General features: G+C 59.3%; 1 non-coding gene across 1 annotated transcript; it reads left to right on the forward strand.

The window, feature by feature from the left end:
• The first annotated feature begins 9,144 nt into the window (after positions 1 to 9,144).
• On the forward strand, positions 9,145 to 9,263 carry LOC131865720 (5S ribosomal RNA). The gene has a single exon (XR_009364402.1). It is a non-coding gene; the product is annotated as a 5S ribosomal RNA (ribosomal RNA).
• Positions 9,264 to 12,300: the final 3,037 nt, after the last annotated feature.

Consider the following 12,300-nt stretch of genomic DNA (forward strand, 5'->3'; position numbering starts at 1 on the left):
GAAGAGGCTTCGGGGCCGCCTCGGAATGGTCCAAGCATCGGACGCGCTTGGGGCGACTACCAGTGACAACCCCTTATCCCGCGACGCGTCCGATACACAGATAGTTCCAAGGCGGCCGAGGAGCCTCACCGCATAGCAATCGGGGTGCGAGGCGAGGGATGCGGCGAGAAGGACCCAACGGCTACACGGAAGAGGCTTCGGGGCCGCCTCGGAATGGTCCAAGCATCGGACGCGCTTGGGGCGACTACCAGTGACAACCCCTTATCCCGCGACGCGTCCGATACACAGATAGTTCCAAGGCGGCCGAGGAGCCTCACCGCATAGCAATCGGGGTGCGAGGCGAGGGATGCGGCGAGAAGGACCCAACGGCTAGACGGAAGAGGCTTCGGGTCCGCCTCGGAATGGTCCAAGCATCGGACGCGCTTGGGGCGACTACCAGTGACAACCCCTTATCCCGCGACGCGTCCGATACACAGATAGTTCCAAGGCGGCCGAGGAGCCTCACCGCATAGCAATCGGGGTGCGAGGCGAGGGATGCGGCGAGAAGGACCCAACGGCTAGACGGAAGAGGCTTCGGGTCCGCCTCGGAATGGTCCAAGCATCGGACGCGCTTGGGGCGACTACCAGTGACAACCCCTTATCCCGCGACGCGTCCGATACACAGATAGTTCCAAGGCGGCCGAGGAGCCTCACCGCATAGCAATCGGGGTGCGAGGCGAGGGATGCGGCGAGAAGGACCCAACGGCTAGACGGAAGAGGCTTCGGGTCCGCCTCGGAATGGTCCAAGCATCGGACGCGCTTGGGGCGACTACCAGTGACAACCCCTTATCCCGCGACGCGTCCGATACACAGATAGTTCCGAGGCGGCCGAGGAGCCTCACCGCATAGCAATCGGGGTGCGAGGCGAAGGATGCGGCGAGAAGGACCCAACGGCTAGACGGAAGAGGCTTCGGGTCCGCCTCGGAATGGTCCAAGCATCGGACGCGCTTGGGGCGACTACCAGTGACAACCCCTTATCCCGCGACGCGTCCGATACACAGATAGTTCCAAGGCGGCCGAGGAGCCTCACCGCATAGCAATCGGGGTGCGAGGCGAGGGATGCGGCGAGAAGGACCCAACGGCTAGACGGAAGAGGCTTCAGGGCCGCCTCGGAATGGTCCAAGCATCGAACGCGCTTGGGGCGACTACCAGTGACAACCCCTTATCCCGCGACGCGTCCGATACACAGATAGTTCCGAGGCGGCCGAGGAGCCTCACCGCATAGCAATCGGGGTGCGAGGCGAGGGATGCGGCGAGAAGGACCCAACGGCTAGACGGAAGAGGCTTCAGGGCCGCCTCGGAATGGTCCAAGCATCGGACGCGCTTGGGGCGACTACCAGTGACAACCCCTTATCCCGCGACGCGTCCGATACACAGATAGTTCCGAGGCGGCCGAGGAGCCTCACCGCATAGCAATCGGGGTGCGAGGCGAGGGATGCGGCGAGAAGGACCCAACGGCTAGACGGAAGAGGCTTCAGGGCCGCCTCGGAATGGTCCAAGCATCGGACGCGCTTGGGGCGACTACCAATGACAACCCCTTATCCCGCGACGCGTCCGATACACAGATAGTTCCGAGGCGGCCGAGGAGCCTCACCGCATAGCAATCGGGGTGCGAGGCGAGGGATGCGGCGAGAAGGACCCAACGGCTAGACGGAAGAGGCTTCAGGGCCGCCTCGGAATGGTCCAAGCATCGGACGCGCTTGGGGCGACTACCAGTGACAACCCCTTATCCCGCGACGCGTCCGATACATAGATAGTTCCGAGGCGGCCGAGGAGCCTCACCGCATAGCAATCGGGGTGCGAGGCGAGGGATGCGGCGAGAAGGACCCAACGGCTAGACGGAAGAGGCTTCAGGGCCGCCTCGGAATGGTCCAAGCATCGGACGCGCTTGGGGCGACTACCGTTGCCAACCCCTTATCCCGCGATGCGTCTGATACACAGATAGTTCCGAGGCGGCCGAGGAGCCTCACCGCATAGCAATCGGGTTGCGAGGCAGATTATTGGGAAGGGAACCCCCTGGGATGCGGCTCAAGCAGTGCCCAAAGGGACTGGAATGCGGAATCACATCGAGAGACCCAAATGCTATACGAGGGCTCAAATCGAATTATCGATTTGGCCACGACATGGACGCATCGGAACGACTACCTTTGCCGAACCACTCGCAATTGCATCCATACCGAAACCAATAGACATTTCCGTTAGAGCCCTCGCATAGCATTCGGGAATCTCGCATGCCCCTCTAAATCGACCAATGCTGGCGCTCAATGAAAATCCGAGCGCTACCACCGTTCGAGCGCCAGCATTGGTCGAGTTAGAGGGGCACGGGGGAGAATGCTCCAGTCAACACCTCCCCTATATAAGTTATTTGTCCGATTCTCGCACAACCGTAGTCTGCCTCGTCGAATCAAACAACGGTCCCAGATTCCGACTTCCGTTCCGTAGAGACCCAAAAGCTAGATGGAGGCTCGCAAGAAAGAGAGTCGGCGCATAGCAATCGGGTTTCTCGAACGTTTAGGGACCGAGCTCACTTGCGGATAGGGCAAAATCCGCCAAGCAACCCAAAAGCTAGACGGGGGCTCGAATCGAATCGCCTAGGCGGCCACAACAACGACGTGTTGGATCGACTACCAGTGCCAAACCATTCAGCAAGACTAGTCTGTGTCGAGGCCGGATAGAGATTCTCAGAGAGCGCCCGCATAGCATTTAGGAGACCTGCCGCGTCCCTCACACTCGACAAATGGTGGTGCACGTTTATAAATCCGAGCGATCCCAACCCTTTCAAGCACCAACATCGGTCGAGATAGAGGGGCACGGAGGGGGCTGCGTGAGACAACACAGTCCCCTATATAAGTTATTTGTCCGATTCTCACACATCCGAAGAATGGTCATCAAATCGGACAACAGCCCAAACTTCCGACTTCCGTCCCAGAAAGCCCAAGAGCTATCTAAAACGTTCATGGCCGGAACTCGATCGCGGCTATACCAGTCCGCCAAGCAACCCAAAAGCTAGACTGGAGCTCTAGTCGAATCACCTCTGTGGCCATTGCAAGGACGTGTTGGAGCGACTACCATTGCCGAACCATTCCGCAGGTCGAGTCCATACCAAGGCCGCATAGAGATTCACGATGAGCTCCTGCATAGCAATCAGGAGACTTGCCGTGTCCATCACAATCGATAAATCCTGGTGCAAGATTTTTGCATCCGAGCGCTCCAACCAGTCGAGCACCAGCATCAATCGACATAAACGGGCACGGGGGGAGGATGCTCGAGAACACTACCTCCCCTATATAAGTTATTTGTCCGATTCTCAAGCAGCCGAAGTCTGGTCATCGAATCGGGTCAAAGACCACAACTTCCGACTTTACCCACAATGCAAGTCATCGAATCGAACATCGGCCCCCGAGTCGGACTCCATGCGTATGTCAGGTCATCGGACCCAAATTCCGCCTTCCTGCGCATGGCGGGCCATCAATATCAACTCGGTCATCGGACCCAAACTCCGCCTTTTTGCGTATGGCACGCCTTCAAATCGGTCATCGGACCCAAATTCCGCCTTCCTGTGCATGGCGGGCCATCAACATCAACTCGGTCATCGGACCCAAATTCCGCCTTTCTGCGCATGGCACGCCATCAACTCGGTCATCGGACCCAAATTCCGCCTTCCTGCGCATGGCAGGTCATCGGACACAAATTCAGACCTCGCCAATATGCCTACGTATCGAATCGGTCATCGGACCCAACTTCCGACTTCATCCATACTGTAGGGTCTTTGAGGTTGGCGCGGTGCGCTCAACCCAGGGAGTCGACCCATCGAAGCATACACCTCCCCTATATAAGCTATTTGTCCGATTCCCACACCTGTGTAGTTTGCACCTCTGACCAGGACATCGACCCCAACTTCCGAACTCGACTGCAACGACGGCACCAGCGCCTTGGTGCGCACCTTGCGACGCACAGTCCCAACATTCGCCTTCCTGCACATGGCAGGTCATCGGACCCAAATTCCGACCTCGCGAGTATGCCTACATATCGAATCGGTCATCGGACCCAACTTCCGACTTCATCCATACCGTAGGGTCTTTGAGGTTGGCGCGGTGCGCTCAACCCGGGGAGTCGACCCAACGAAGCATACACCTCCCCTATATAAGCTATTTGTCCGATTCCCACACCTGTGTAGTTTGCACCTCCGATCAAGACATCGACCCCAACTTCCGAACTCGCCTCCAACGACCGAACCAGCGCCTTGGTGCGCACCTTGCAACGCACAGTGCCAACATTCGCCTTCCTGCACGTGGCAGGTCATCGGACCCAAATTCCGACCTCGCGAGTATGCCTACATATCGAATCGGTCATCGGACCCAACTTCCGACTTCATCCATACCGTAGGGTCTTTGAGGTTGGCGCGGTGCGCTCAACCCGGGGAGTCGACCCAACGAAGCATACACCTCCCCTATATAAGCTATTTGTCCGATTCCCACACCTGTGTAGCTTGCACCTCCGATCAGGACATCGACCCCAACTTCCGAACTCGACTAAAAAGACCGCACCAGCGCCTTGGTGTGCACCTTGCAACGCACAGTGTCAACATTCGCCTTCCTGCACATGGCAGGTCATCGGACCCAAATTCCGACCTCATGAGCATACCTACTAATCGAATCGGTCATCGGACCCAACTTCCGACTTCATCCATACCGTAGGGTCTTTGAGGTTGGCGCGGTGCGCTCAACCTGGGGAGTCGACCCATCGAAGCATACACCTCCCCTATATAAGCTATTTGTCCGATTCCGACACCTGTGTAGTTTGCACCTCCGCTCAGGACATCGACCCCAACTTCCGAACTCGCCTGCAACGACCGAACCAGCGCCTTGGTGCGCACCAAAAGTGCGCACTTTTGGAGGGCACTTTTGTGCGCTCCAAAGGTGCGCACTTTTGGAGGGCACTTTTCTGCGCTCCAAAGGTGCGCACTTTTGGAGGGCACTTTTTGGAGGGCACTTTTCTGCGCTCCAAAGGTGCGCACTTTTGGAGGGCACTTTTTGGAGGGCACTTTTCTGCGCTCCAAAGGTGCGCACTTTTGGAGGGCACTTTTTGGAGGGCACTTTTCTGCGCTCCAAAGGTGCGCACTTTTGGAGGGCACTTTTTGGAGGGCACTTTTCTGCGCTCCAAAGGTGCGCACTTTTGGAGGGCACTTTTTGGAGGGCACTTTTCTGCGCTCCAAAGGTGCGCACTTTTGGAGGGCACTTTTTGGAGGGCACTTTTCTGCGCTCCAAAGGTGCGCACTTTTGGAGGGCACTTTTTGGAGGGCACTTTTCTGCGCTCCAAAGGTGCGCACTTTTGGAGGGCACTTTTGTGCACTCCAAAGGTGCGCACTTTTGGAGGGCACTTTTCCTGTGCTCCAAAGGTGCACACCTAGGTGAGCACCTTCGACCACACCTTGTAGCACACCAAACTCTGACTTTCGACTTCATCCGCAATGCAGGGTCTTTGAGGTTGGCGCAATGCGCACAACCAGGGGAGTCGACCCATCAAACCCAACACCTCCCCTATATAAGCTATTTGTCTGATTCTCATACATGCGTAGCCTGCAGGAGCAATTAGGACATCGACCCCAACTTTCGGCTTCTAAACGAAAACAAGGTCTTTGAGGTTGGTGTAATGCGAACAACTAGGGGAGTCAACCCATCAAACCCAACACCTCCCCTATATAAGCTATTTGTCTGATTCTCATACATGTGTAGTCTACAGGAGCAATTAGGACATCGACCCCAACTTTTGACTTCTTAACGAAAATAAGGTCTTTGAGGTTGACGTAATGCGCACAACCAGGGGAGTCGACCCATCAAACCCAACACCTCCCCTATATAAGCTATTTGTCCGATTCTCATACATGTGTAGCCTGCAGGAGCCATTAGGACATTGACCCCAACTTTTGACTTCTTAACGAAAACAAGGTCTTTGAGGTTGGCGTAATGCGCACAACCAAGGGAGTTGACCCATCAAACCCAACACCTCCCCTATATAAGCTATTTGTCTGATTCTCATACATGTGTAGCCTGCAACAACGATTAGGACATCCACCCCAACTTCTGAATTCGTCTGCGTTGACCGCACCAAAGGTGCACGCCTTGGTGCTCACCAAAATCCGACTTCCGACTTCTTCTGCTATGCGGGGTCTTTGAGGTTGGCGCAGTGCGCACAACCAGGGGAGTCAACCCACCGAATGCAACACCTCCCCTATATAAGCTATTTGTCTGATTCTCATACATGCGTAGACTGCAGCAATGATTAGGACATCCACCCCAACTTTTGACTTCTTAAACAAGACAGGGTCTTTGAAGTTGGTGCAGTGCACACAACCAGGGGAGTCGACCCATCAAACGCAACACCTCCCCTATATAAAGCTATTTGTCCGATTCTCATACGTGTAGTCTGCAGCAGCGATTAGGACATCGACCCCAACTTCCGAATTCGTTTGCATTGACCGCACCAAAGGTGCACGCCTTGGTGTGCACCCTGGAGTGCACTTTGGTGCTCACCTCGGTGCACACTTTGGTGTGCACCTCGGTGTGCACCAAAGGTGCGCACCTTGGAGCGCACCAAAGGTGTACACTTTGGAGCGCACCACATAGGGTCTTTGAGAGGTTGGCGCAGTGCGCACACCAAGGTGGGTGTTGAGGTGCGTGCCGAGGTGGGTGGGTGCTAGGGTGCGCTCCATGGTGGGTGCCAGGGTGGGTGCGTGCTAGGGTGGATTCCAAAGAGGGTCATAGGGTGGGTGCCAAGGTGGGTTGGTGATATAGTGGGTTCAAAGGTGGGTACTAGGGTGGGTTCCAAGGTGGGTCACAAGTTGGGTGCCAGGATGCGTGGGTGTTAGGTTGGGTGCCAAGGTGGGCTCCTGCGTGGGTGGGTGCTAGGGTGGGTTTCAAGGTGGACGCGAGGGCGGGTGCCAAGGTGGGTAACAAGTTGGGTGTTAGGATGGGTGAGTGCTAGAGTGGGTGCCAAGGTGGGTGGGTGCTAAGGTGGATGCCAAGGTGGTTCACAGGGTGGGTGGGTTCTAGGGTGAGTTCCAAGGTGGGTCACAGGTTCAGTGCTAGGGTGGGTGTCAAGGCGGGTGTCGAGGTGCCTGGGTGCTAGGGTGTGGATGCCAATGTGGGTCATAGGGTGGGTACTAGGGTGGGCTGCAATGTGGGTGCCAAGGTGGGTAACATGCTCGGTGGGTTCTAAATTGGGTGCCAGGGTGGGTGTGCACCCACCTTGCCCGAGGTGGGTGCCAAGGTGCCAGTGTGGGTGGGTGCTAAGGTGGATGCCAAGGTGGGTGAGAAGGTGGGTGATAGGTTGAGTGGTAGGATGGGTGGGTGCCAAGATGGGTCACAGGGTGGGTGCAAGGGTGGGTAGGTGCTAGGGTTGGTGTCAGGGTGGGTGGGTGCTAGGTTGGGTTCCAAGGTGGGTGCGAGGGTGAGTGTCAAGGTGGGTCACAGGTTAGGTGCTAGGATGGGTGAGTGCTAGGGTGCAAAGGTGCCAGGGTGGGTGCTAGGATGGGTCGATGCTAGGGTGAGTGGCAAGGTGGGTCCACAAGTGTCAAGGTGGGTGCCGAGGTGGGTGCCAAGTCGGCGACTGCTATGGTGGATGCCAAGGTGGGTCACGGGGTGGGTGCCAAGTTGCTAGGTTGGGTTCCAAGGTGGGTGCCAACGTGGGTGCTAGGGTGCGTGGGTTAAAGGGTGTGTCACAACGTGGGTGCCAGGATGGGTGCGCACCCACACTGGCCAAGACGGGTGCGGGTGCAAGGTTGGGTTCCAAGCCCGGTCACAGGCTGGGTGCTAGGATGGGTGGGTGCCAAGGTGGGCACCAGGGTGGGTGCACCCACCCTGGCCAAGGTGGGTCACGGGGTGGGTCCTAGGGTGGGTAACGGGGTGGGTACTAAGGTGCGTGCCAAGGTGGGTCATAGGGTGGGTGCCAAGGTGGGCACCAGGGTGGGTGTGCACCAACCCTAGCCAGGGTAGGTCACGGGGTGGTTGTCGGGGTGGGCGTCAAGGAGCCAAGGTGGGTGGCAAGTAGCCAAGTTGCGTGCCAAGGTGGGTGTCGGGGTGGGTGCCAAGGATCCAAGGTGGGTGCCAAGGAACCAAGGTGGGTGTCTGGGTGGGTGCCGAGGTGGGAGCCAGGGTGGGTCCCAAGGTGAGTGCAAAGGTGGGTGCCAGGGTCAAGGTGAGTGCCAATGTGGGTTCCAAGGTGCCAGGGTCAGGGTGAGTGCCAATGTGGGTTCAAAGGTGCTAAGTTGGGTGCGAGGTTGGGTGCGAGGGTGGGTGGGTGCCAAGGTGTGCTAGGTGGAAGCCCGGGTGGGTCGGCATCCCATGGGTGTCGAGTTGGGTGCCTGATGGGTGCTTCTTGTCAAGTTTTAGTCGTCGGGACTCATTTCGAGCCTTAGAGGTCGTTTCTTGTCCGGTTGCCCTGTCTTCGACCTGGGAACCCAATTTTGGTCCTCGGGTCCCATTTTTTTTTGTCTCGCATCCCACTTTTGGCCTGTGGCCTTTTCGGGGTCGATTCTCGTTTTGGGCATCAGAGCATGTTTCTTCTCCTAAAACCCAATATTTGTTTATTAAGTCTCGGAACACATTTTTGTTCTCGTGGACCCATCATGGGTCTTGGAACGCATTTGTGGTCCTTGGGTCCCATTTTGCATCCCGAAACTTGTGTTTTGGTGCTTGATCCCTATTTTGGGTGCCCACCTTGCACCAAGTGCGCACCCGGGGCAAACCGAGCGCCTTGGTGCACCGGGGCAAGATCGAGCGTGCACCCGAGGCGCCCCGAACATGCACCAAGGTGCACTCGGCCCACATGTGAGCGCAGGTCGTTGCGCCCGAGGTGGTGTGTGGGCACCGCGTTGCAGACGGGACACTGCACGCACACGACGCCCCCTCCAGGTGCACGCACGTAGGCCGGGCCGGGTGCACACCCGACGCCCTAGCAAGGTGCGCGCACCCGGGCAGGGCTCACACTTGGCGAACGGGGCGCACTTCGCGAGGGAGGGTGTGCACCTCGACGGGGGTGGGTGGCCGGGGTGGATTCGCACGTGGGTCGCGGTTTGCTAAGTACACACTGCGACAAGCTCATAACGGGTGCGATCATACCAGCATTAGTGCACCGGATCCCATCAGAACTCCGCAGTTAAGCGCGCTTGGGCCGGAGTAGTACTGGGATGGGTGACCTCCCGGGAAGTCCCGGTGTTGCACCCTTTTTTAGTTTTTCGCCGGGCGTCGCAATGCTATTTGAATAAACCTTTTGCCCGTTTGCGTTCTCGTCGGGGCCGGGCCGGGCCGGGGTGCGCTGCCCGCACTACCGCGCGCGCGGGGGCGACACCGAGCGCGCACCCGAGGCGCCCCGAGCACACAGGCCACGGTGCAACCCGGGCGTTGTGCGCGCACCCCGGTGCGCCCGAGGTGCTGCGCGCGCACCCAGGTGAAATCGGTGTGCACCTCGGCCAGTGCGCGCTCGGTCGAGTCGCGCACGTTGGCCAAGGTGCACGGTGATGTTTCTTACTCTAAGGTTCCGCACCAGACGCCCGGGACAGGTGAGCGAAGCTGGGCGGGGCCGGGTGCGCGGCCGGGGCAGGTGCACGCAGCTGGAGAGAGCTTTGGAGCACACTTCGGAGCGCACCAATGATGCGCTCCATTCAAAAGTTTCCTGAAAAGGCAAAAAAAGTTGAGATTATAGAATTTCCCACTTGAGAGATTGTAAAAAAAAAAAATTTAAAATGAAGGAAACGCGGGTGCCAAGGTGTGCGCAGCCCAGCCAAGGTGTGCGCACCAAGGCGCCCACCCTGGCGAAGGTGCACGCAAGGTGCGCACCCGAGGCAAACCGGACAATTAACCCAACTTTCGACTTCGCGCGCACCTTGGAGCGCACTTCGGAGCGCTCCTTGGTGCGCACCAATCTTGGGCACCTCGGAGTGCACCATGGCGCCCACCAAGGTGCGCACCCGGGGCAAACCGAGCTCCGACTTCGTGCGCACCTTGGAGCGCACGAAAGGTGCGCACCATGGCGCCCACCAAGGTGCGCAGCCCAGCCAAGGCGTGCGCATCAAGGTGCGCACCCTGGCGAAGGTGCGCACCCGGGGCAAACCGAGCTCCGACTTCGTGCGCACCTTGGAGCGCACAAAAGGTGCGCAACCCAGCCAAGGTGTGCGCACCCCGGTCAAACCGAGCTCCGAATCGTGCGCACCAGAGGTGCACGCCATCGTGCGCACCTTGGAGCACACTTCGGAGCCCTCCTTGGTGCGCGCCGATGTTGCGCACCTCGGAGCGCACCCGGGGAAAACAATGCAATTAACCCGACTTTCGACTTCGTGGGCACCTCGGAGCGCTCTCGGGTTCGCACCTCGGAGCACACCGAGGTGCGCACCTTTGATGCGCTGCCTTCACCAATTTCCAGAAAAGGCAAGAAAACATTGAGAAGGTGTGCGCACCGAGGTGCCCACCCTGGCGAAGGTGCACGCGAGGTGCGCACCCGGGGCAAACCGGGCTCCGACTTCGTGCACGCCGCACCTTGGAGCACACTTCGGAGCGCTCCTTGGTGCGCACCAGGGCGCGCAACCCAGCCGAGGTGCCCACCCCGGCGAAGGTGCACGCGAGGTGCGCACCCGGGGCAAACCGGGCTCCGACTTCGTGCACGCCATGGTGCCCACCGCGGCGAAGGTGCACGCGAGGTGCGCACCCGGGGCAAACCGGGCTCCGACTTCGTGCACGCCGCACCTTGGAGCACACTTCGGAGCGCTCCTTGGTGCGCACCATGGTGCCCACCAGGGCGCGCAACCCCGCCGAAGGTGCACGCGAGGTGCGCACCCGGGGCAAACCGGGCTCCGACTTCGTGCACGCCGCACCTTGGAGCACACTTCGGAGCGCTCCTTGGTGCGCACCATGGTGCCCACCAGGGCGCGCAACCCCGCCGAAGGTGCACGCGAGGTGCGCACCCGGGGCAAACCGGGCTCCGACTTCGTGCACGCCATGGTGCGCACCGCGGCGAAGGTGCGCACCCGGGGCAAACCGGGCTCCGACTTCGTGCACGCCGCACCTTGGAGCACACTTCGGAGCGCTCCTTGGTGCGCACCAGGGCGCGCAACCCAGCCGAGGTGCCCACCCCGGCGAAGGTGCACGCGAGGTGCGTACCCGGGGCAAACCGGGCTCCGACTTCGTGCACGCCGCACCTTGGAGCACACTTCGGAGCGCTCCTTGGTGCGCACCATGGTGCCCACCAGGCCGCGCAACCCAGCCAAGGTGTGCGCACCAAGGTGCACGCGAGGTGCGCACCCGGGGCAAACCGGGGTCCGACTTCGTGCACGCCGCACCTTGGAGCACACATCGGGGCGCTCCCGGGTTCGCACCGGCGTTGCGCACCGTGGTGGGCACCTCGGAGCACACCAAGGTGGGCAGCGAGGTGCGCACCTTTGATGCGATGCCTTCACTAATTTCCATAAAAGGCAAAAAAAAAACGAGATTTTAAAATTTCCGTTTTGAAAGATAGTGAGAAAAAGGGAATGCTGGTGCCATCTTGAGCCCGCCCTGGTGCGCAGCCCAGCCAAGGTGTGCGCACCAAGGTGCCCACCCTGGCGAAGGTGCGCGCCCGGGCAATTAACCCAACTTCCAACTTCGCGCGCGCCAGGGTGGGAGCGCACCCAACAACCGGGCCTGGGAAGAGCCAATGCGAGAAACCCCACCAAACGCTCTGACAAAAAAAGAGGGGGCGCTCCAGTAACCCCGCTTCGGAGCGCACCCTGGGCAAACCCAGCCAAGGTGCCCACCCCGGCCAAGGTGCAGGCGAGGTGCGCACCCGGGGCAAACCGGGCTCCGACAACGTGCACGCCGCACCTTGGAGCACACTTCGTAGCGCTCCCGGGTGCGCACCTCAGAGCACACCAAGGTGGGCAGCGAGGTGCGCACCTTTGATGCGCTGCCTTCACTAATTTCCAGAAAAGGCAAAAAAAAAAGGAGATTTTAAAATTTCCGTTTTGAAAGATAGTGAAAAAAACGGAACGCGCGTGCCATCTTGAGCCCGCCCTGGTGCGCAGCCCAGGTAAGGTGCCCACCCTGGCAAAGGTGCGCACCCGGGCAATTAACCCTACTTCCGACTTCGTGCGCGCCAGGGTGGCAACCGGGCCTCGGAAGAGCCAATGCGAGAAACCCCACCAAACGCTCCGACAAAAAAAGAGGCGGCGCTCCAATAACCCCGCTTCGGAGCGCAGCCGGGGCAAACCCAGCCAAGGTGCCCACCCCGACG

Source organism: Cryptomeria japonica, unplaced genomic scaffold, assembly GCF_030272615.1.
Source record: "Cryptomeria japonica unplaced genomic scaffold, Sugi_1.0 HiC_scaffold_117, whole genome shotgun sequence".
Classification (NCBI taxonomy): domain Eukaryota; kingdom Viridiplantae; phylum Streptophyta; class Pinopsida; order Cupressales; family Cupressaceae; genus Cryptomeria; species Cryptomeria japonica.